Below are 25,891 nucleotides of genomic sequence, written 5' to 3' on the forward strand. Positions count from 1 at the left end.
CCTCCCAGGTCCCTCCTCCCCTGTGTGGGCTTGGCTTTGAACAGCCTGCGCCTGTAGCTTCCTTAAAGGCCTGCCCACGGGCTAATGGAACCACTTTCTCCTTCAGAAGTAGGAAGCCCTGGGAACGTGTAAGCCCCCAGAGTTGCCTGTAACCAAGGCTGACTGGAGGATGAAAGCTCAGCAACCTTCTCTCGAGGTGGTACAGGCACTGAGGTACGATTTCCACTCCAGAGCTCTTCCGCGCCTGGCTTCCCCCGAGGTCACATCCACTGCCCGGCCACCCTGCCTACTCCCCCACTCCCTGCGATTTCTTGTGGGAGCACCGCCTTCACAATCACGTGTGCAGGAACCTCATCTCAGGGCCACTTCCAGGAACCAGACTTAAGACAATATGGCTGTGAAGTTCCAGCAACACCTCTGGGGAGACCGAGTTAACCTGAGCTGACTGGATACCATGCCAAGTCTGAGACTCTGGGAACCTTTGTGGGTTAAAGAACCCCTAAAGGAAGCGCGAGAGCTTTCAGAGAGCAGGGCAAGGGCACAGGCTGGCATTCACCCCTCCCAAAGGATAGGTGGGAGGGTGAGGGAGAGCATTCTTGGGGAAGACACAAGATGAACACTGAAGAGGAAGTCCTCTTGGGTCTCCCACTCTTTAGTGGAGCTAGGCCTGGGGCCATGGCCCTGCGGCCAGCTCACTGAAGGTCAGACCCCTCTAGGCCACCTGTAGAGTCCTCAGCCCATGGTTGGGAGAGCCACTGAATATGAGCCTTTTCTTCCTTCAGTAACTCCTACTCCTCCAAGCCACAGTGCACTAAGGTGAGAGTGGGTGGTGATTCCCACAGGAGTTACCTCACCTGAGGAGCCATGTTTCCTGAGTTTCAGATACAAATATTCTGATGGGAAGACACTCCACCTCTGTGGAGACTTCACATTACCTCCTGCACATACACACCCATGTACACACACACACACACACACACACACACACACCACTTGTAATCTCTCATCCACGCGTTGACCTCAGTCAAGGCCAGCTGGGTCGATGCAGGTGAGCCGGCCTTGAGGCCTGCAGTAGAGGCAGACTCTGGGGTGCCTGCATGTTCATGCTTAAGTAAGCCCTAGCTGGCAGCCTGACCCAGATAACCAGCAGCTCAGGTCACAGAAAAAGTGGTGGCGTTGGAAGAAAGAAAGTGAAGCACCGTCGGGCCTTGGGACCTAGCTGACAGTGATGGGCCCCTCCCCTGCTTAAGTCATCTTGACTCTCGCCCTCCACACTTGCTCAGAAAGCGTGACCCTCCACACCTGCTCAGAGAGCGTGACCTGCTGCTTGTGGAATGCAGGTGCCTCCCTCCACAGCCTCGAAAAGGAGGACAGCTGTTCCACCTCTGGGGAGGAGTCTCTTCCTTGGCCCTAGAGGGATGCTGAGTCCCGCCCTCTTCCTCATTTCTGAAGTTGTGGCAGTTCTTCTTCCTTGGGTGATGCTAGGTGTGGTCTTCATTGAAGTTTATCCTCCACTCGTGGGTGTTTATCCATCATGAACCAGGAATGCGCTTCCTCCCCTCTGGGAAGGTCCTAAGGTAGTACACCATTCCTCCTCCTTTGTCAGAACTTCCACTGATACTTCCCACAGCCAAACTCAAGCCTTGAAGGAGGCTGAGAAAGTCTTCAGCAGGAAATGTAGAGTTCCTAGTGGTATATTTCCCTCCATTCAGGAAAAGCAGCAACTTCAGATTCTCCCCAAAACAACTCAACTGACCCTTAGGACCATTGTGGACAGTTCCATAGGTTGCATACTGCACAAATTTGCCCTGCTGAAGGCATGAGTGGAGGCTGAAACTCAGCCAGAGTTTTATTTGGCAAGTCATGTACTCTGGTATGGGACTGCATCTTTTTTTGCTCACTGGGCTGTGTACCTAGAAGGGGCACCCAAATGGCAACCCACTCCATTATTCTTGCCTGGAAAATCCCAAGGATGGAGGAGCTTGGTAGGCTACTCCATACTACTAGTCCATAGGGTTGCAAAGAGTTGGACACGACTGAGCGACTTCACTTCACTTCACTGCTTAATTCACACAAAGGCTCCCAATTATCTAGCTTCTGACCTGCCAACCTTGCTTCCCTCGCATTCTGCCTAGAAATATTCCCAGCTCTGCAGTCTCACAGAGAAGGCAATGGCAACCCACTCCAGTACTCTTGCCTGGAAAATCCCATGGATGGAGAAGCCTGGCGGGCTGCACAGAGTTGGACACGGCTGAAGCGACTTAGCAGCAGCAGCAGCAGCAGCCACAGTCTCAAAAGACAACATCTTTTCCCTTTTCATCTCTTCCCCTTCTGTCTTAGGAAGGTCTAATAGAATCAGGAGCTAATAGTCTATGCCTATCATTGAGAAAGTATGCCCACATGCCTTCTCAGAGTCTTCATTTTCAATGAACAGTAGCTCCAGCCACTCTGGACAGAACTGTCAGTACCAGCTTGCCCATCCACTTGGTCTGGTCTTCCATCTCTTCCTTCCACATTTCCAGCAAGATTATTTCTTATAAGGCTTTCTCCTGGGGAGGTGAACAAAGATGAGCCTGAAAAGAGCCCCCTGCCCCTGCTGCAGCCTTAACACATAGTAAGTGGAGCTCGTGACCAGCCTGGCTCCAGTCCCCCTTTGATCTCCTATTAATATTTACATCCCCTTGTCAGGTCTTCCCCTGCTAGGCTGTGAGCTGGGACTAAGCACTGCATCTGAGGGCAGTGCCCAGAATGGAGAGGCGCTCAAACAAAACTATGGAAAGTGCCTGCCACATACACTGCCCACACCAGCTTCAGTCTGTCTGATGCGCGGAGGCACACTTCTATTTCAGGTTCAGTTAGAAGCCAGGCCCAGGAAGAAGCAGGCTGATTCCTCACTGCCTTGTCACCACTTAGTTTTCAGTAGCATCTTAGTGAAAGAGAGCATCGTGGTTCCGAAGAAGTCAAAGCACTTACTCTGTGGCTCTGTGCATGTGCTCAGTCCTATCTGACTCTTTGTGTCTCCATGGACTGTAGTCCATCAGGCTCCTCTGTCCATGGGATTTCCCAGGTAAGAATACTGGAGTGGGTTGCCATTTCCTTCTCCAGGGCATCTTCCTGACCCAGGGATCGAATGTGAGTCTCATGCATCTCCTGCATTGAAAGGCGGATTCTTTACCATTGAGCCATCGGGGAATCTCTGTAGTCATATCCTATTGAACCTCCTCCATACCAAGGGCTTCAAGGATGCTTTATCTATGTGTCTTCTTGACCTTGGTGTACACGCGAAGAAAGAACAATTTCTCCTAAGAAATGAATGCAAGAACTTTATGCTGGGCAGAAGGTAGAGCAGACAGAGTGGCATTTTGACACCAGGGCTCAAGTCTTCTTTGGGGATGAAGATAATACATGACCTTTGGTAAGCTCCCAAGTGCTGAACTAATGCAAGTCATTATTGCTATGGTCTAATTCTTCTGCCCTCCATCCTGACCCTTCACAGAGAGAATAACGAACCTGGGGAAAATAATTGTTTTCTCTTTAGACCTTTATTAGCAGTTGTGGGAATGTTTTATAGCTCTGGGCCTTCTAAATTAGCAGTGGCTTTTCCACTTCTGTCTCAGGAGGCTTCAGCAAAAACAATCAGTCTGGGTTTGTTCTCCCTCCACCTTTGTAACTGCAGCCCTGATTCTGCAACCCAGCATGTGCTATAAAATGTGGACTCGTGGAGCCCAGAGGATGTAAAACACCTTTGGGAAAGTGTGTTTCTCACAATCCAAATAGGCAAAATTCACCTGCTGAGAAACAATTTAAGTTGCTGTTGCTAAAGAAAAGACTCTTGAGAGTCCCTTGGACTGCAAGAAGATCAAACCAGTCAATCCTAAAGGAAATCAGTCCTTAATATTTGTGGGAAGAACTAATTCTGAAGCAGAAGCTCCAATACTTTGGCCACCTAATGTGAAGAACTGACTCATTGGAAAATACCCTGATGCTGGGAAAGATTGAGGGCAGGAGGAGAAAGGGGTGACAGAGGATAAGATGGTTGGAACACATCACCGACTCAATGGACATGAGTTTGAGCAAACTCCAGGAGATGGTGAAGGACAGGGAAGTCTGGCGTGCTGCAGTCCATGGGTTCGCAAAGAGTCAGACACGACTGAGCGACTGAACAAAAAGAGAAGAAAGATTAGAGGACTGAGGTTAATCGCACATTTAGCTTTCTATGCCAGTCACTGTACTAGGTAGTTCAAGGTTAAGGCATTTAATTCTCAAACCAAAATAAAGAGAAGTGTCCTTGTATGACATAGAAGGAAAGTGAAGCTTCAGTGAAGGAGAGTTCCTGAGGTTATATACCTTCAAGATCGGTGATTAGTTTTTTGAGACAGATGTTTTTGACTTCAAAGGTTGTCAAAAACACACTCATCATACTTAGAACAGTGAGGCTGAGGCTCAACCTTAAAATTTTTTTAAACTGGAATGATGGGAACGGAAGCAGCGGGGGGTTCATAGTGGGGCTAAGAGCCTGGAAAATGACTGTTCCCTTAAAGGTGCCAGGGGGGTTTTAGTCTCTGGAGGTGGATACTTCTTTTCAACTTTGGTGAAGAGTAAGGTATGGCAACCCACTCCAGTATTCTTGCCTGGAGAATCCCATGGACAAAGGAGACTGGTGGGCTATACAGTCCACAGGTTGCAAAGAGTCGGACACAACTGAGCAACAGAGCACACATGCACACGCCTTGGTTTGGGGACTATCGCCACCAGAATGGGCTTTCTCGTGCTCAGAAGCACTTGCAAGAATTGAGGAGAATGGTTTCCTGAGAGACGTGGGGACCTGGCTGAGGGCAGCTGCTTCTTGGACCAAGAAAACCAGCTTGGCACAGATAAGAGGAGGCACAGGGCCACCCTTGGCAGTCTCTGTCTATAGAAACCATATGGCTTAAAAACGTATCACTGAATTAACAGGTCTGTATTTCACATACCCATTTATCCATGAAGATTTAGAATAATGGGTAGGAAAGAAGTACTTCTGTTTCTGTTTATTCTTCAGTCAGTAAAGCTGCGCACCTGAAGATTCTTTGTAAAGTCTGAGCACCCAAAAAGGTGCCAACACTGTTGTTTCTCACAGTCCCATGGCACTTTGGAACCCTTTGCAATTAAACAGTATAGGTTTCTTGCCTCTGCAGTTCCCTAAAGCTGTTAATACTGATTGTATCTTTATTCACGATGCTGCATCATCCATCACGTCACCATCTGCCAGTCACTCCTTCAAAGGCTTCCTTGATGATGACCACAAATAAGAGTCTTATTCAGAGTATGCAGATAAATGTAAACAGTTATTTGTCTTTTTGTTGTTGTTTAGTCACTCAGTTGTGTCTGACTCTTTTGCGATCCCATGGACTATATAGCCCACTTGATTCCTCTGTCCATAGGATTTCCCAGGCAAGAATACTGGAGTAGGTGGCCATTTCCTTCTCGAGGGGATCTTCCTGACTTAGGGATTAAACTGATGTCTCCTGCATGAGCAGGCATATTCCTTACTACTGAGCCTTTCTAGTCATGTTGAATTATTAACATTTATAAGAATTTTATAGGGAAAGTATAGAAACATATTTTCTGATCTTGTCTTCTCTTAAACTCATTAGTCAAAGTCACTGCATTCCTAGAATGTAACCTCTTTCAAGAGAAGGCATCCCTAAAGGCAGCCTTCAACAAGGGGTGTTGGGAAAGTTTAAGGCCACATGTAAATCAATGAAGTTAGAAGACACCCTCACACCATACACAGACGTAAACTCAAAATGGCCTACAGATGTAAATATAAAGCATAACATCATAAAACTCCTAGAAGTTTAAGAAGAACTCCATAAAACATAGGCAAAACATTCCCTGACATAAATCGTACCAACGTTTTTTTTTTTTTGGATCAGTCTACAAGGGCAATAGAAATAAAAGCAAAAATAAACAAATGAGACCGAATCAAACTAAAACTTTTTAACAGCAAAGGAAACCATAAGCAAAATGAAAAGACAGACTACAGACTGGGAAAAAGTATTTGCAAATATATAACTGACAAGAGCTTACTTTTCAAAATATACAAACAGTTCATACTATTCAGTAACAAAAAACCAAACAACCCAATCAAAAAATTGGCAGAAGACCTAGACAGACATTTCTCTAAAGAAAACACACAGATGGCCAACAGGTACATGAAAAGATGCTTAACATTGTTAATTGTTAGAGAAATTCAATTAAGAATTACAATGAGGTACCACCTCACATCAGTCAGAATGGCCGTCATTAAAAAGTCTACAAATAACAAATGCTGGAGAGGGTGTGGAGAAAAGGGAACCCTACTACACTGTGTACACACACACACACACACACAGAGTTGGTGGGAGTGTGAATTGGTGCAGCCATTTTGGAAAACAGTATGGAGATTTCTCAAACAACTAAAAATAGAGTTGCCTTATGATTCAGCAATCCCACTCCAGAGCATATACCCAGACGAAATTATAATTTGGAAAGATACATGCACCCTATGTTCATAGCAGCACTGTTCACAATAGCCAAGACATGGAAGCAACCTTAATGTCCATTGACAGATAAATGGATAAAGGTGTATGGAAATGGAATACGACTCAAAAAAAGAATGAAATAATATTGTTTGCAGCAACATGGATGGACCTAGAAATTATCACACCAAGTGAAGTCAGTCAGAAAGAGGAAAACAAATTCCATATGATATCACTTACATGTGGAATCTAAAACATGACACAAACAAACTTATCCACCAAACAGAAACAGACTCACAGACACAGAGAACAGACTTGTGGTTGCCAAAGGGAGGGGGCCTGGGAAGAGAGGACTGGGAGTTTGGGACTAGCAGATGCAAACTATCATTAATAGAATGGATACACAACAAGGTCCTGTCATATAGTACTGCTGCTGCTAAGTCACTTCAGTGGTGTCCGACTCTGTGCGACCCCATAGACGGCAGCCCACCAGGCTCCCCTGTCCCTGGGATTCTCCAGGCAAGAACACTGGAGTGGGTTGCCATTTCCTTCTCCAATGCAGGAAAGTGAAAAGTGAAAGTGAAGTCGCTCAGTCGTGTCCGACCCTCAGCGACCCTATGGACTGCAGCCTTCCAGGCTCCTCCGTCCATGGGATTTTCCAGGCAAGAGTACTGGGGTGGGGTGCCATTGCCTTCTATATTCAATATCCTATAATAAAACATAATGGAAAAGTAAAAGAAATTTTTTAATTAAAAGAAAAGAAAGCATCCCTGACTACTAAACACTCCCCTAGTAGAGATGATGATTGAGGGGCCAGTGATGGAGCCAGAAGATCCAACCCATTCGTACAAAGAGGTCAGTCCTTGTCCTGGCCCGGCAAGGCTGAAGACTAACCGGGCGAGTATGAGATCAGTCAGAAAGGCTCATTAGCACTGCAGAGCAATTGTTCCTAAACCCCTGGAGGAGACAGGCAAGGCCACCCCAGGGGACGGTCTGACACATGGCCTGGAGCCTGTGGTAGAGGTGGAGTAACAGTGATGAGGGGAGGAAGGTGTGCCATAGGGTACAGGACATCCCACTGACACCCCTGCCGCCCTTGGGTGTTTACACTGGGAGTGACTCCACAGTGGGAACACACGTGGGTGAGAGTCAGAGCGTAGCTCAAGCCCAAGTCTGGCCACAGGCACCCCAAAACCGCAACCTTGTCCTTAGTCCTACAAGAATGAAAATCTTCCCCTGAAAACAATATTGCACTGACCCAGAAAAAACAATTCACTCACCAGGCCTCCTTCCCAGGGCTCCACAGGTCCCAGGAACTATCCCAACTTTAGAAAAACAGATTCCAAAGCAGGGGAGCAGGGGTATGGAGGATCAGGGCCTCACTTGTCTGGGTCTAAGCGTGGTAGGAAAACACTGTCTCCCTGTGTTGAGAGCATCTGCAGCGGTTCTGGCATCTGCTCTGCTCCTGGCAGTGGGATGACTGAATGTAGAGGGAGGGACCACAGCCAGGGTTAGCTGGAAGGAAGAGGGAAAGCCGACAGGTTCTGCTGGAGAGGCACTTCTAATTCCCTTTGAGAACTTTCCCTTTGCATTCACAACCTGGCTATCTGTTTGGTACAAGAGGCCTAGATTTTGGCCTATCTCAACTTTTGACATGTCTTCCTCTCTGTGCTCAATCATTCGTACCTTTTGATTTAAAGTGAGAGATGTGTGACTCTTCCTCTCACTTGAACACGCAGAGGCCATGGTAGGGTTATTAACTGACCTAGTTTCAATATTGTTGGGTCTCAGGGAATAGGGAGGCCGAGGAGAGTGAGCAAAATGGGGGAGACAACGGCTGGTGGAGCAGTCAGAATGCACACAGCATTTACTAAGTTTTCTCTTACATAGGTGTAGTTTTCAGCACCCCAAAACTGTTATAGTAACATCAAACTGATCACAGATAATAATAACAAGAAGGCATAATAAAATAAGTTTGAAATATGACAAGAATTACCAAAATGTGGCACAGAGAGAAAATGAGCAATCACTCTGGTAAAAATGGTGCTCATAGACTTGCTCAACACAGAGCTGCTGCAAACTTTCAGTTTGTGAAAAACATAATATCTGGAAAGCGCAATAAAGTGAAGTACGCCTGTATTTCAGCAGTTCTTTTTTTTTTATTGCTGAGATGATTCTGTTTATTTCTGTTCTACAAACAGAATTCACAGCTTATTTTCCTACTGATGGACTTGGTGTTTCCATCACCTGTGATTTAGAACCATGTTCTGAGGCACCTCAGATGTATGCAGGGTCCACTCAGGATTAGCTGCTAGAGTGGAAGTCAAAGACTCCGTGTTACAGCTCCCTAGGAAAGAGTTGATTAGTTTTATAAGAGCTGAGAGTCCCTTGGCTTGTTTGCCAGCATCAGTGCTAAGGGAGAGACAATCTAGATTAAGTCAGAAACCAATAAACCAGGGGCAGTCACAGCTGCCTGATGACTGACTGCCAAATAGACCTGTCCAGATATGCCATTCAGCTCACTCTGGTGAGTAACTCTGCTCCTGGAACAATGACTCTTGTGTAATGAACGAAATTCACAAAAGGAATTAGACTCCTACTGTTTGCCACATTCCAAAGCAGTTAACCAACTGAAGGCTAATGGGAGCCTCAGCTTCTGCTGGAGTTTAGGTCAGACATATCAATACAAACATATAAATCAGTACAATAAAATAAAGCATAACCATCTAGAGTGTCTCCAACTTATCATTCATCCAGAAAGTAGAATATGGATGATGTGCCTCTCACAGGAGGACAGTGAGGTGGCTGACAAGGCCTGGGTTCTCAAAAAGGGTCCATCAACTGGGCTTGCAGAGGCCCAACTTGGAGAATTGGATAAAACAGGAGGTATGGCCATGCACAGAGCTAGATTTTCAAAATGACTCCTGCCTCCTAGTCCTCTTTTCCTTTCCACCCCCCAAAATACTGGAGTAAGAGGAAATGTACTGCTGGTTCCACCAACAGAGCTCCTCTAAAGGGGCCCACAGTGAACCACTGACACTCTCCCACCAGCCGCACCAGCCAGCTTCCCTTTCTGTGTCTTTACCCAGTTTCACAGGAAGCTTTGTACTTTCTGCTTTCGGCCACCAGCAAACTCAGAGAGACATTTGCCACCCACATATCTCAGGCCTATAATACCTAGACACCCTATTTTTTTTTCTTTAAAAAAATTTATTTTTTTTTTTTAACTGTGCTGGCTCTTAGTTTCTGCATATAGGATTTAGTTCCCTGACTAGGGATTGAACCCAGGCCCCTCTGCATTGTGAGTATGCTTAGCCACTGGACTGCCAGGGAAATCTATCAACCTATTCTGATTGGTCCTTTCCCTCTTCCTAATTTCATTTTGCATTACATTTCACTAACACACTGTACATTTCCTATAAGCCATGTTTAATCCTTTGTGGAATGAGGTGAGGTATGAATAAATAAGTCAGAAAGCCTGACCTCAGAGCTAAGTTGAATCCAGCTACATTTCTTCTTCCTCCTACCCAGCAGGTTGGCTGACACAGTGACTCCTTCCGGTGAGTGCAGCTGCCTCTGGAGGTGATGCTTTCCAACCTTCTTACCAGTGCTTTGAACTTTTACTTATTTATTCATTCAACAAGTATCTACTGAACACCTAATATATGCCAGTGGCCAGGTGAAATAAGTAGGTCCCTGGTCCTGTGGAATCTCCCCCTGTAGGGGGAGAGGAGGTTGACAGAGATAAGTTACTGAGCCAAAAAAGGTAAAAAAATCACATGATTTTGGATAAGTTCTATAAAGAAACTGTGTTTTAGCTAGGACAGTCAGAGGAGGCCCCTGGGAGGGGGCGATATTTGAACAAAGACATGAATAAAGGGATGGAGGTGAGCCAGAGGATGTTCTGGGGGAAGAATTTTCCAGGCTTCGGGAACAGCCGTGCAAAGGCCATGTGAAGGCCCAGTGAGCTTGACCCATTCTGGGTAAAATTTGACTGCCGTCACCATCTCCTTCACTAGCATTCAGGTCTGAGCCGCCTCACACCCCTGCAGGGGTCTCCTGACTAAGCCCCCTGCTTCCTCTCTTGGTCCTCTTCAGTCTATTCAGCACATAGCAGCCAGAGAGAGCATTTGAAATTATAAATCAGTTTATTCCACTCTCTTGCTCAGAAGGCTTCATCAGTTTCCAATTATACTCAGAATAAATTCCGAAGTCTTTACCACAACATATGAGGACCTATACGACCTGATTCCTTCTCTCCTACCACCGGTATGACTGTCGTCACCACCACCATCACCATCATGACCATCAGCTCCAGCACCACTCCACCATCATCACCTCACCACCACCATCAACATCACCATCACTACCACTTCATGCACACACCAAAACAAAAGCCTCTGTAATAATTATACTAGTTAATATATACACAGTATCACTTCAGTTCAGTTCAGTGGCTCAGTCGTGTCCAACTTTGTTAACAGATACACATTAGTATACATATAGTTAATATATACACAGATATCCATGTATAAAGCTCCGATTGTATGGCAGACATTGTTCTTAGCACTTCCCAGGTGGTGCTAGTGGTTAAGAACCCGCCTGCCCATGCAGGAGACAAAACAGACGAGGGTTCAATCCCTGGTTCAAGAAGATCCCTTGGAGAAGGAAATGGCAACCCACTCCAGTATTCTTGCCTGGAGAATCCCATGGACAGAGGAGCCTGGTGGGCTACAGCCCATGGGGTCTCAAAGAGTCCGACATGACTGAAGCAACTTAGCACACAGCACATTCTTAGCACTTTCCACATAACAACTCATTTAAGCATCACATTTAATATGTAAATTCAAATATGATTTATACAAATTTAAGTCATATATAAATAGAAAGCCTCAAATTTTCACATAATAGCCCACTTAAGCTTCAACAATGCTGAGGAGAAAACACTATTATCGTCATCATCACCACTCTCACTTCATAGATAAGGAAATCGAAATTTAACAAAGTAACAAAATAGAAACTTAGGTCCCTGACAGGATGGAGCCCTTTTATCCATTCTGGATTGCTTAGGGGAGAAAAAAATCAACTTCTGCCTGGTTTAAGCCTCTGTTATATCAGGTCTTCATGACAACAGCTGAATCAGTATCTGTAATGACAAATGGGCAAAGTCAACCTGGAAAACAGAGGTTTGCCCGTGGCATGGCCACCATCCTCATCTCAGAAACTGACGTGCCAAGGGGCCATGTTCGTCTCTGTGTGAGGCTGGAGATTTCTGAAGACCTCTACACCAGGCTACACAAGCCAGACTCACACTAGAGGTGGGAGGAGCCCATCTCTGCAGCAAGGTGCTGATGCTTTTATTTATGTAGATCCATAAATGTCCCAGTAGTTTTTACGAGCGTAAAGCAGAAAATTATCAAATCAGAGCAAGGCATACTAAGCCAAGAGCTGACACTCCAAAAAAGAGGCCTCATCTCACAAAAACAGGGTGTGTGTATATTTGGAGGATGTAAGATCATAGGAGAAACTAGATAAGCAATCTAATCTGATCTGAAGTCTGGAAAAAAGAAAAGGAGAGTGAGGTGAAAGAGGCTGAGCTGAGTCACAAGGGGCTGGTTTGGGAGGTGCACAGAAGGATTCAAAGTGTTTTTTCAAATTCTTTTTTCATTGAAAAATTACTATAATAGTGAAAGACTGTTTTAAGCTTCTGTGATTTCACTAGTTTTTAACAGAACTTTAAAAGGAATCTTTGATATAAACATCCCTTCTAGTTTTTGTACTGGTTATTATCCATTTTATCTACAAGTTAATTCAACTCTAAAATTTCTAATTATATTTCCCCATATTTCTACACACCCATTGCTGTTGTTGGGAAAGTCACTTAACTCACAGAGCCTCAATTTTCTTGTCTTTAAAATGGGGTTAATAATACCTATAATAATATTCCATAAAAATGGGATTGTTATTGAGGATTAACTGAAGTAAAGAGGGTCAAACACTTAGCAGAGGTTCTGCCACAGAGTCAGTGTAACCCAGAGGCATCATTCTCCCTAAAGAGTTAAAGTTTCCCCCAGAATCCAGTTCAAGGGCCCTGAGAGTTCAAAACATCCCCTTCAATTCTGTAAATTTCTGACAGTGAACTTTCTCAAGGTTCTATCTCCATGCTCATAAGCTATTTCTTTTCTGTTCACATCAAACAGCAAAGGAGTAGCATATAAAAGATTGGATACATAAATCAATAGTTGATTGATGGAATGCTAGACAGCAATAAAAAAGAACAGATCATTGTTACAGGGAGCAATACAGTGTAACTCACAGTTGTAATGTTGGCTGGAAGATATTAGATACAAAATGCCACAGACTCTGTGGTCCCCTCATACAAATTTCCAAAAGAGGCAAACTGAGCTATGATGACAGATATCACAGTAGTAGTTACTTTAGGGGGAAGATGATGGGGAGAGGGGACAAGGCAGGGGTTTAAGTAATGTCCAATATCTCGATCTGCAAGATAGTTACACAAACATGTTTACTTTGTAAAAAATACATCACCCAGTTCACCCTTGATTTGTGTAGTTTATTTATGTTCTACTTCAATTAAAAAGTTAATTTGTGGGGCAGGGGGAAGGATAAATTGAGAGTATTGAATTAACTCTCACATTAGGTACAAATTACCATATATCAAATAATCAACAGGATTTACTATATAGCACAAGGAACTGTATTCAATATCTCATAATAAATAAACATGGAAAAGGAGTGAGAAAGAATACAGATATAAACATACATATGTATAACTGAGTCACTTTGCTGTACCCTTGAAACTAATACAATATTGTAAATCAATTATATTTCAACAAAAGAAAAAAGTTAATTTACAAAGTGGGGGGGTCTGAGCTGCCACAGGAGCAGATTCCAATGCAGGATGCCTGGCTTGCCCTGAATGCACCAACCCCACTCCCTCTCTGCCATCTCCTCTCTAGTGTCCAAACACATTCCCCCCCTTTCTCAGGCAGAACAATTTTTCCAAGTCTAAGGGTCCAGGAGAAGCTTGAAGTCTGCTCTTATGTGTCATGGTGATGAATTTCTTCCTTCCAAATTCTTTTCTCATTCACATCACTGTGATAAACTCCTTTATGTGTGTGTGTATCTTTTTCTCTTAAAGAACTTCTAAGAGTGAGATCACATCTTTATGACGTTTTATTCGTATGGCCACTGAGTTTTCTTAGGTTGGGGGTACCCAGTCACAGCATCCAAGGGATTTTCATACACAATTAGTTCTTGCTAGTTTGTAGACCAGGAAAAAACACCACTCCTGAGGACACCAGCCTGGCTACTCTTAAGCCATTCCCTAAAAAGGATGTTACTTCCCCTGAACTCGAGGTGATTGTTCATCTCAAATGTGTCATCATTCACATTCACGCATTCCACGAACATGACTACCCAGGCCTGGTACTGTGCTGTGTGCTAGGATGAGCATTACAATGGTGTGCAGCCAGCACAGCGATCTCTGCTTTCTGGCAATGTCTGCTTTCTTCCTAATAGTTCTTGGGAAGGAGAAGAAGGAGAGTCATCCCCAGTGAAGGAGGGCATCTCTCCTGGTGGGAGAGGAGGTGTTGAACAGACCAAACAAGACATGATCTTTGTGACACAGTGAGCTCACATGTGTGCATGCATGTACACACGTGAAGGCAGATGCTCTCTTAGCTTCAATTCTCCCCCCAAAAGACCCTGACACAAAGATTTGAGTGCAGTTTTTGTGGGGAGGTGATCCGAGTCAACACAACAAGAATAGAAGTGAGGGAGGGAAAACATCCAGGAAGGGGACATTTTAAAAAATATTTATTGATTTATTTAGGGCTTCCCTGGCAGCTCAGCTGGTAAAGAATGCGCCTGCATTGCAGGAGACCTGGGTTCGATCCCTGGGTTGGAAAGATTTCCCTGAAGGAGGGGATGGCAATCCACTTCAGTATTCTTGCCTGGAGAATTCCATGGACAGAGGAGCCTGGCGGTCAACAGTCCATGGAGTCGGACAAAGTCGGCAAAAAGTCAGACATGACTGAGAGACTAAGCACAGCACACTGATTTATTTAGAGCCTTCCCAAGTGGCTAAGGGGTAAGGAATCCACCTGCCAATGCAGGAGACACGGGTTCTATCCCTGGGTCGGGAAGATCCCCTGGAGAAGGAAATGACAACCCACTCCAGTATTCTTGCCTGGAGAATCCCATGGACAGAGGAGTCTGGTGGGCTATAGTCCATGGCATTGCAAAGAGTCGACAGACTTAGTGACTAAACAACAAATTGATTTATTTACCCACTGGACCACCAGGGAAGTCCCATGAAGAGAACGTTTTAAAACCAAATAGCAACAAGGCTAACTGGAGCTTAACCCCACTGGAAACTCTGGAGTCCACACAGCAGAGTCATCTCAGAGTTATCCCACCTGAGTAGCTGCTGCTACACCAATTCGCATCTTCCACTGGTGGAGGGCTGCTCTGGAGCTTGGGGGAAGTTCAGTTCTCTGAAACTTCTGGCCTGTCATCAGCCACATGGCCGCCAGTCTAGCAGGCTCCGGCTGCCAGAGAAAGCCCAGTGCATTGGGAGATCTGGCCAGCATTCACACGGTGGTAGAGGCCCTGGGAAATATTGTAGGGGTGTTGACAGTGTCTGCTTCACACATGCTTGCATTTCAGGGGCAGAGACAACTCTGGGAAGCCCTATATCTTTATACATAATGTCAGAAGAATAAGAAACTTGTGTCCCCTCTCAGCACACATGGAAGTGAGGCTCAGGTCAGAATAGCTCTTGGGAAATGGATAAATACAGAGCTTTACCTGAAAATCTGTTAGTTTCCCAGCACCTGGAGTGCTGGGCTGTGCTTCCAGGGGCAATGACCCTAGACAGGGTGTTCATGTATGGGCATATTTGTTGGTTTCTTTCCATGCAGTGTGGCAGATCAGTGTATTTCATGGCCCGAGTCCTAGCAACCAGTTCAGGGATGAACTTATGATCCACATTAGTAAAATTCAGAATTAATTCTAGAATGTTTTCTGGAATAACAAGGAAAATATTCTCTCTTTCTGCAAGACATGAAACTGGGAATCTGTAAGCCTGGAGCTATGGAGGCTGCTGTATAAAAGGAAACTGCCTGAAGAATGGCAACAGGGAAAAAAGAAAAGAGCCAAAGGCTGTGAAGCACCCGAGGGCTGATGACATCACAGGAACTACTGGGTCTAGCTATGCCTGAGTACCAACCAAATACACTCCTGACTTTTCAGTTATGTGTATTAAGATGAATACGATTTGCTAAACCAATTATTTTTTCTGTCACACATCTGGAAGAGTTTTCGCAAATATAAGATGTGAACTTGCAAACAGTAAGATTTCCAGGCAAGCCCTGGTTGAAAGAACCAAGAAAAATGTCAACTGCTCTTTTTAAAAAAAAAAAATTATTTTTAAATTTGGAAGATAGCTGCTTTACAATATTGTGTAGGTTTCTGCCATATATTAACATGAATCAGCCATAGGTATACATATGTCCCCCCCTCTTAAACCTCCCTCCCATATCCCACCCCATTCCACCCCTCTAGTTAACTGCTCTTAATGCTTCTCAGAACTAATTTTCTGAAACATTGGTGAATGGCATCTTAAGGGTTAACATTGTAATACAATCAGTCCTTAGAAGTGAGTTTAAGCCTCTCCTTCTTTATCTCTGGAAAATAACTGATGGGACACTTGCTAGAGAAAAATCTACATTGGCTGGTTAAAGAAATAAGTGACTTCAAGTGCCTTCCAATGAGTTATTGGCCCATTAGAGCCTCAGCCAGAGTTTTCTGGCATCTTTCAAGGCCAACCAGGGTAAGAGATCAGAATAGGATCGCATAGTAATAGCTAACATTTTTGAGCACTTATTATGTGTCTGGTAGAGTTCTAAAGATGGAGAAGGCAATGGCACCCCACTCCAGTACTCTTGCCTGGAAAATCCCATGGACGGAGGAGCCTGGTAGGCTGTAGTCCATGGGGTCACACAGAGTTGGACACGACTGAGCAACTTCACTTTCACTTTTCACTTTCATGCATTGGAGAAGGAAATGGCAACCCACTCCAGTGTTCTTGCCTGGAGAATCCCAGGGACGGGGAAGCCTGGTGGGCTGCTGTCTATGGGGTCACACAGAGTCAGACACGACTGAAGTGACTTAACAGCAACAGAGTTCTAAAATGTTTAAAAATTCTATGAGATAGGCACTATTTTTATCCTTGCTGTACAGATGAGGAGTTGAAGAAGAGAGGCTAAGTAACTTACTAAAAGTCACACAGCTGGGGCATAGTGGGACCAGGATTCAATCCAGGAATCTAAAACCTACACTCTTTTCTCATTGCCCCACATAAAGAAAGGACCCAAATCTGCTTTCCACTAATGCCACAGCACCAGCAGAGCATGTCCCCAACCTATTCCTACAAGTGAGATGTGAACTATTCCTCTCAGGATGAGATGGGCCAAGAGTAGTCAGGCATTTGGGGGCAGAGGCTGTTTTGTGGAATTAGTTGTATGTGGTAATACAGCTAAAGTCTTGGAGAACATTCCTGGGGGAAGGTGGGGTCTAGCTCCTCTCCATGTCCCTTTCCTTCTCCTTTTCCGTGTCACCATACCAAAGCACCTCATCCTCAATGTCCTATTTCCCTCACTATCCGCTGATGGCCTCACCACCTGTTCCACCAAGAAGAGAGCATCTGAGCCCCTCAGGTTCCTGCTCCCATAAGTGTACCAGCATCTCCAAACACAGGAGCCCAGGTTCCTATGCTTAGCCTGAGGATGTGTCCCATCTCCTCCAGGCTTTGCCTTCACTCCGGATCCCATTCCTGTTACCTCTGCAGACTTCCCAGACCTGATTATTTTCTCTCCACCCTGGCTCCCTCTCCTTAACCAGTAAGACTGCCCAACTCCCTCCCAACCTAAAAAAAAGTTAAAAAGCCAACCGCCAACTCCTTTTCATTGCCACACCTCATGAGAGAGGTCCACAGTGGTGTTTCTACTTTTTCACACCCAGTCTCTCTGCAGCCCGCTGCTGTCTGGTTTCTGCCCACCACCCGCTCCCTTTACAAACTGTTCCTGTGCCAAGCTTGGATGACCTAATCTTATTTGACATCCCTACTGCATTGGCAACTCCCTTCTCCTTTTTTGAGTGTGAATAATAGTGTGGCAGTAAAGAGTGCTGTCTCAGGAGACAGACTATCTGAATTCAAAGTCCAGCTTCTACCTGTGTGACCTTGAGCAAGTGACTTAATCTCTCTGAGCTCCATTTTTCTCTTTCTTAGAGGTACTTAAAAAATTCATTCATTTATTTATTTGGTTGTATCAGGTCTTAGTTGCACCATGCAGGATCTTTCGTTATGGCACCCAGACTCTCTAGTTGCGGCACGAGGGTTCAGCAGCGAAAGGCTTGGTTGCCTGTGGCTTGTGGAATGTGGCATCTTAGTTCCCTGACCACATCCCCTGCATTGCAAGGCAGATTCTTAACCACTAACCCAACCAGGGAAGTCCCTCTTAGAGGTACTTATAATAATGGTGGTTTACACAATCAAGTACCTTAGACTGGATGAAATATGGTACCTTGCTACACAGAGATTAATGATGTTTCTCCCTGTTAAAAGCCTTAGTGACTCTCTTTTGCCTGGAGTATGACATCCAACTCCTTAACCACAAATACAGGGCCTATTCCCATCTACCCCAACTCTACCAACACCAGATCACAGAGATGCCTCCACAGACTACTCTCACTTCTTCAGGGGGTCAGTTCAGAGGGGAATATGGGGTGGGAGATTCCTGGAGCCTCTGCTATGGAAGTCAGCAGGCTGGACCTGCATTCACTTTCCCCCTCTCTGAGTCATGGCTAGAAAATTATTTTTCAACAAGAAATAAAATATTAAAATTTCAGATTTTATTTTATAAAGATAGAACACTTGAAACTAAAAGGCATTTAAAAACTAGGATTCGATGTGGGAAATAATGAAAAAGAACATGTTTTGGGAAAACAATTCTATTTCATACATGTATAAATATTGTTCAGTGTGTATGTTTCAAACCCATGTTTAAATGGTTTCTAAATTTTGGAATAGAGTTGATGTCACAAGAAATGTGATATTTCATTCAACTACAGGTTCACAATAAAGATTTGTTATGGTGTTCTTGAACTTGATTGTTCTTGAACTAATTTTTTATTAGTCTGGTGTTTTACTCCAAGCTATCAGAGAAGCCCTCTTAAATAACTATAGATTAGAAATTACAAAAATAGTAAAAGAGGCTTTATGTACTCCTATAATTTATTCTTAACAGATGCTAGAAACCAATATAATGAAATATGTCCATAACATTTAAAAGTTCAAATAAAACTTACAAAAGAGGGGTTTTGTGCATTTTGTATATATTTGGGGGATAAATTCCACTTGGTCACAACGCATTATTACTATTATTATGTATTGCTGAACTTCATTTGCTTATATTCTGTTGAGGATTTCTGTGTCTATATTCACAGGTATATTGGTCTATCACTTCATTTCCTTAGATGTCTTGTCAGGTCTTGATATCAGGGTTATGCATATCTCCTAAAATGAATTTTAAAACTTTCCCTTCTTCTCTCTTTTTGAAATCGCTTGTGCATGATTTATACTTTTTTTCTCCTTAAATGAATCTAATTCACAAGTGAAATCATCTAGGCATAGGGAGCTTCCCTGGTGGCTCAGATGGTAAAAGCATGTTTGCAATGCGGGAGACCCAGGTTCTGTCCCTGGGTGGGGAAGATACCCTGCAGAAGGAAATGACAGCCCACTCCAGTACTCTTGCCTGGAAAATTCCATGGATGGAGGAGCCTCGTAGGCTACAGTCCATGGGGTCGCAAAGAGTCAGACACACTGAGCAACTTCACTTTTCTTTGTGGCAAGCTTCTGATAATGAATTGAATTTCTTTATAAAATATAGATTATTTAGATCTTCTGTTTCTTCTGGGTCAATTTTGGTAAGTTGTACTTTTCAAAGAAAGTTCATCTCACTTAGTTATCAACCTTACTGGCATAAAGTTGTTCATAGTATTCCCCTATTACCATTATAATGCCTGTAGGAGTGGTCCTTCTTCCATCCCATATATTGGTAACTTGAATTTTCTCTTTTTTTAACTGATCAGTCTTACTATGGGTTTATAAATTTTATGAAACTTCAAACAACCAGTTTTCAAGTTTGTTAAAAATCCCTACAGTTTGTTTTCTGATATACTGATTTCTATTTTATGTTTATTGTTTTTTCTTTCCTTGGGTTTAATTTCCTTATTTTTCTTTTTAAAGTGGAAATTTGGATAATTAATTTTAAACCTTTCTTCTTTTCTAATATGATCAGGTTGGTGCTATTGATTTCTCTCTAAGTGCTGTACCCTATAAATTTTATAAATGGAAATGTAATATTGACTTTTTATCATTCTGCTTAAATATTTTCTAATTTCTCTTAAAGTAGCTTATTTAATCCATATTTATTTAGAAGTATTAAATATTATTTAATATTCAAATATTTATAATTATCTAGGTATTTTATTCAGTTTAATTTCATTCCATTGTGGTCAAAGAACATAGTCTGTAAGATTTCATTCTTTTGAAATGTGTGAATATAAACAAGTATGTAACTTGCTTTATAGAAAATGGAAAGTAGTTATCAGAGAGGTGAGGATAAAGTACTGTGAGAGTGGCGAGAAAAGGAAATTTCACCTGGGCTCAATCATGGAAGGCTTATGGAGGGAGGTGGCATTTGAGCTGGGTCTTGAAGGATGGATAGGATTAAGAAATAAGACTCAATTTTCCTTAAAAGGAGAAATTGTGATTATCTTATATGAAACCCAGGACCTCAGAGCACTGCTGAGCACAGCTGAATGCTCAGCACTGCTGAGTGCACTTCAAACAGGTTTCATTAAAGTGACCCCAACCTATGGTGCCAATTCTTTCCTCTAAACTTCCTTAAAATACCTGCTCCCAAACCACCACTTAAATACTTTGAATTTTGAATCTGGTCGCCTCCTGTTTTAGAAACTCAAGCTACACGATATATTCTGAACTAGTAACAACAACAACCAGATTTCATAACTTGAAAAGCATCTTTGTTTTCAAGTTCCCTGTACTCATCATTCTAAGCTTTCTTTTTATGCCTACAAATACAGGAGTTTAAGAAGTGAGATACACTGGGAAGTCTGTATTTGTAGTCACCCCTCTTCCTTTCGGAGAAGTTTGGAATTCTCAGTGACATCACTGGAGAAAAGCTCTATTTGTCACTACAGTCATGTGGCAAGAGTCACTCTTGAAAGTGTCACAGGCAGGAGGCAAGTGCCTCATGGGGATCTATGTCATCTGAAAATAACTCTTTGATCAGAGCCTTCTGTGTGAGTGATGCAATTAAACCTGGGCCTGAATCCATTATCCTCCAGCCAAGCAACATAGAGAATGAGATGGTTGGATGGACATGAGTTTGAGCAAACTCTGGGTGTAGGACAAGGAAGCCTGTGCTGCAGTCTGTGGGGTCGCAGAGAGTCAGACACGAAATCGCAACTGAACAACAAGCAATATGTAGGCTACCTTTCAGCTCTGTAGAATCTTGAGGGCTCACAGCCACCATCCCAGAGCGCAGGGCAGGGATGGTGTTCTTACCTGTTTCTCATTGAAAGTCCCTCAAGGGACTGAGCAGGACCCAGTTGAGCCTCTTCTTCCCTGAGCTCAGCACACGGTGGGTGTGGCCTTTGCCCTGCTCTGCTCTCTTAGAGGCTAGATGGTCGCCCTTATCTTGACTCTTTCTTAGGGACTGAGCTCCCTATGTGGAAGGGTTTGCTTGGAATGCTTGCTCAGATCTTCTCTGACAAGCTGACACCTACCTTCCTGCCTAAAGTTAATAGTCTTGCCAGATGTCATGGGCTTGCCTATGTCATAGGTGCCCTGGGGACCTGTGAGTGGTCTGAATGGCTGAGTCCTGACAGCTGACTCTCAAAAGACTCCAAAGCCACATCAAAGTCTATCAAGGCCTTCAGTTCCAGATAGAATCATTTACTATAATTCCTGGCAAGAAAGGTGGAATCCAAAGTCAGGGTGAGGGTTAGTCCTCTGTGGGTCTAATGAAGCCTATTTGAAAAAAATCAGCTGCTGTTCCATTTGGTCTTGCTGAAAGGCCATGTCCTCTGGCTAGTGGCTGATTTTGGACACACCAGCATGCCTGCCCATGTGTGACACACTTCAGCCGTGTGTTTACAATGAAACCTGCAGCAAAGTCCCCACCTCTAGTGAGCAGTACTTCCTTGGCTTTTGCAATTCCTAGGCTGAAGGGCTCCCTAATTAGGACAGTGGTGAAGATGAAACTCTCCCCAGAATGCTTCTCTTCAGAGGCACCTGATCTTTTGTGTTAGAGACAGATAAAATGTGAGGGCAGAAAATGCCTCTTCCTCTGCAAGCACACCGTCTCCAGCAATGACATCTGATTGTTTCTCAGGCTGAGTTATCTTGGCAAAGCCTGCCACCTCAGTTCTTAACACCAGGCAGAAAATGGGCACCTGGTACCTCGCTCTCCAAGTGCGGAGTGAAGAATGTACAGGGAACCTCCGGGCTAGAGGCCCCCTCGAGGTTGCGAGGCCTGGATGAGTGTTTTTCTTTAAAAATTATTTATTTTTAATTGGAGGATAATTGCTTTACAATGTTGTGTTAGCTTCCGCCTTACAACAATGTGAATCAGATGTCAGTGTACATATGTCCCCTGTCTTGAACCTCCCTCCCAACTCCCACCCCATCCCAGCCCTCTAGGTTGTCACAGAGCACCGGGTTGAGGTCCCTGGCAACTTCCCACTAGCTATCCATTTTACATATTGCAATGTATATGTTTCAATGCTACTCTCTCAATTCATCCCACCCTCTCCTTCCCCGACTGTGTCCAGGAGACTGTTCTCTATGTCCTTTCTCTATTTCCTGCCTTGCAAACAGGTTCTTCAGTACCATATATCTAGATATATGCATTAATATACAATATTTGTTTTTCTCTTTCTGACTCACTTCACTCTGTATAACAGGATCTAGGTTCAGCCACTTCACTTCAACTGACTCAAATTTGTTCCTTTTTATGGCGAGGAACATCCCATTGTATATATGTACCACATCTGTCAATGGATATCTAGGTTGCTTCCATGTCCCGGCTCTTGTAAACAGTGTTACAGTGAACAATGGGGTGTGCTGGTGCTCAGTCACGTCAGTCATGTCTGACTCTTGGTGACCCTATGCACTGTAGCATGTCAGGCTCTTTTGTCCATGGGATTTTCCCAGCAAGAATACTGGAGTGAGTTGCCATGCCCTCCTCCAGTGGATCTTCCCAACCCAGGGACTGAACCCACGTCTCCTGCATCTCCTGCACTGGCAGGCAGGTTCTTTACCACTGAGCCACTGGGGAAGCCTGAACATTGGGGTACATGTGTCTTTTTGAATTATGGTTTTTGCAGGGTGTACGCCCAGGAATGGGATTGCTGGGTCATATGGTAGTTTTATTCCTAGTTTTGTTTTTTTTTTTTTAAGGAATCTCCATACTGTTCTCCATACTGGCTGTATCAGTTTATATTCCCACCTTAGAGCATTTAGGGGCAAACACTTCAATCTCGAGTCTGGCATCTTCTTCCTGATGGGTTGGTTTATGTCACTAGTCCGTCCCATCAACTCACCAATTACTTCCTTACTTACTCCTCCCTATTTTCCTCTCTCTTTGCAGAGGAGGCTAGTATTTGAGGACTGCAAGGTTTGGAGGCTTGTAGACTGAGACTGAAAACTAGAAAGAGGCCCAAGTGAAAAAATGAAACGCCTAACAGATATATGCCTACGGCATATATTTGTCAGGAGAGGAAGGAACGCTGATGACCAGAAAGGCCAAGGGAAGGCTGCTGGCAACACCTCTTACAGATTTTGATAATGCATTTATAAGCCAGGCCAAATGCTACAGAAAGACATGTTCCAAATGTAATGGGTTTGACAAGCTGGGGTAATGTCAATGTCATATTTGTTTGAGACGTTTCCAGCATCCTCCCAGAATGTGCCCAGAGCAATAACTATTACAACAACCTCATCGAAACAGGAGTGCCCTGGCGTGTTCCACCCTCCACTTTAGGGGTTAGGCTTCATGTATTAGCATACATTCCCTACACTTAACAGAACTCCTTCCTTGTGTATAAGATGCTCGGGCTCGAAATAATTGGTTTGCACTTAAATGCCCAAATATGATTATATAACTTTGATTCAATTAACAGGTCTGACTTGATTTAAACCTTGCCTAGGAATGAGCCAAACAGTCATCTAAATAATAATTAGAACAAGACAAACCAGCCTGGCCGGTCTCCAGTGTGGAAGATTAAAGGAACTTCCAAGTCATCAGATGGACCTGAGGATCCAGAGGTCCCAAGACTATGCTCACTTACCTTTGAGACCCAGGGCTAATGGTCTGGGGTTCACTCACAGTGGTCAGTGAGGGCTCTGACCATTGCTCCCTCTATCCAACTCAGCAATGATAAAATGGAGTCCAGGAAAGGTGATGTTGCCAGGCCAGGTTTGTTCCATCAGCTGAAAGCAGAGTGAAGACTCAAGTTCAGCACAAATGGCTGTAGAGTTTATCTCATTCAACCTCCCTCCCAGTATAAGACCCTCTGACTGTCATCATCCCTCTGCTTGGCCTCTGTCAACAAACACCCATTACCTCCACCAGTCTTGGATAGTTCCAACTATGATAAATTTTTCCTTGTTTTGAGCTCAAACTCATATTCCTATAACTTTCATCCAAAGATCCTTTTATCCTTATCACTGTCATTTCTTGTTGCTTAATCACTAAGTCGTGTCCGACTCTTTGCAACCCCATGGACTGCATGCAGCACACCAGGCTTCCCTGTCTTTCATTGTCTCTGGAGTTTGCTCAAACTTATGTCCATTGAGTCAATGATGCCATCCATCCAACCATCTCATCCTCTGTCAACCCCTTCTCCTTCTGCCCTCAATCTTTCCCAGTATTGGGTCTTTTACAATGAGTCGGCTCTTCCTGTCAGGTGGCCGAAGTATTGTAGCTTCAGCTTCAGCATCAGTCCCTCCAATGAATATTCAGGGTTGATTTCCTTTAGTATTAACTAGTTTGATCTCCTTGCTGTCCAAAGGACTCTCAAGAGTCATTTCTTAACTTCCTCAATTCCACTCCTTCAAAATAGATCCTGGATCTTTAAAAAACCTGCTCTGCTAAGGTACGTTAACCAGCTTAGACTCATGGTTTCTTACAAAACCCAATCGTGGGCCCTGCCTTGAATTTTGAATGTTTCAAAATTCAACAGCCCCATCGTTGAACACCAAAACAGCCCCAGACCTGGCAGAGTTCAGAGGAATTAAGGAATCCAGAACTTTGCTGTACAAAGTCATTGGAAGACTAGAACAAAATTGAGAGGAAAATACAATAACTAATTAGAGGCTTTGCCATAGAATAATATATGTTGATGAGAAAATCTGAATTGTTTTTCTGAATAGATTTTTATATCAATTTCATGGTGTCATTTATGATTAGCGAATGATGATACAGTATGTCTTTCATAATATTGGAAATGGATCCCACTGAGGGCAAGTTTGCAGAAGGAGAGGCCAGATTACCCAGTATCTTGATTAGATGTTTCATTTGAAGAGATTAGATAGAATTCATCACAGTTTACACAATGCATGGCACCTAAGATGCTGGGAGCTGTGTACCTGCCTGCCTTTGCCACCAGACTATGAAGTCCTTGAAGGCAGGAAGAATGTCCCCTTCATCACTGTACCCTCAAGGTTGGCACAGGTTTGTCAGTAAAGCATCGCTGGCCCACAGCCTCCATGAGAGAAGGGCTTTGGCTTCTTGGGTGGGGCAGCTGCCACCTTCAGGGTTTGATTTCTCACCACAGTTCACTGTTAACCCAGAATCCCTTGGCTTTCCACTTCTAATTGTAAATTACTTAGAAGTCTGGGAATCCCATCCTGATGTAAAGGGGTGGGGAAGTATGAGTGAGGGGCTGGTGAGTACCTGCGTGATGGTGAACTGGTTCTGACACTGTTCTCTGTTCTCTCCACCACCATCTTTCCCTTCTCTCTCCACCCCCTTCATGCTCAACCATGGGACAGGAGAGAGGCCACAGTGTTCCTGGCACTCCCAGGCTTCAATTCTGTCTTTGCAGGTAACAGATAGAGACCCCGGCTTTGAGATAACCAACTTGGGATTCAGCTTAATCCTCCCCTATAAGCCAACTAGGAAGAAAAAAACCTATCATGAATCCCTCTTCGCCTACAGGCCAAGGGGGAGGGGTCGTTTTGGGAGTACTGATGTCCTCGGGCAGTCTCTTTT

At 44.0% G+C, this 25,891-nt stretch overlaps 1 long non-coding RNA gene across 2 annotated transcripts in view; it reads right to left on the reverse strand.

The window, feature by feature from the left end:
- Window positions 1–25,891, reverse strand: part of LOC109566210 (uncharacterized) — a 154,532-nt gene that overhangs the window by 68,453 nt on the left and 60,188 nt on the right. For both annotated transcript variants that reach the window (XR_002181764.2, XR_011569300.1), the window contains exon 2: window positions 23,967–24,108. This is a non-coding gene — a long non-coding RNA (uncharacterized lncRNA). The remainder of the gene's footprint in view (window positions 1–23,966; window positions 24,109–25,891) is intronic.

Source organism: Bos indicus, chromosome 11 (genome assembly GCF_029378745.1).
Source record: "Bos indicus isolate NIAB-ARS_2022 breed Sahiwal x Tharparkar chromosome 11, NIAB-ARS_B.indTharparkar_mat_pri_1.0, whole genome shotgun sequence".
In the NCBI taxonomy this organism is placed as follows: domain Eukaryota; kingdom Metazoa; phylum Chordata; class Mammalia; order Artiodactyla; family Bovidae; genus Bos; species Bos indicus.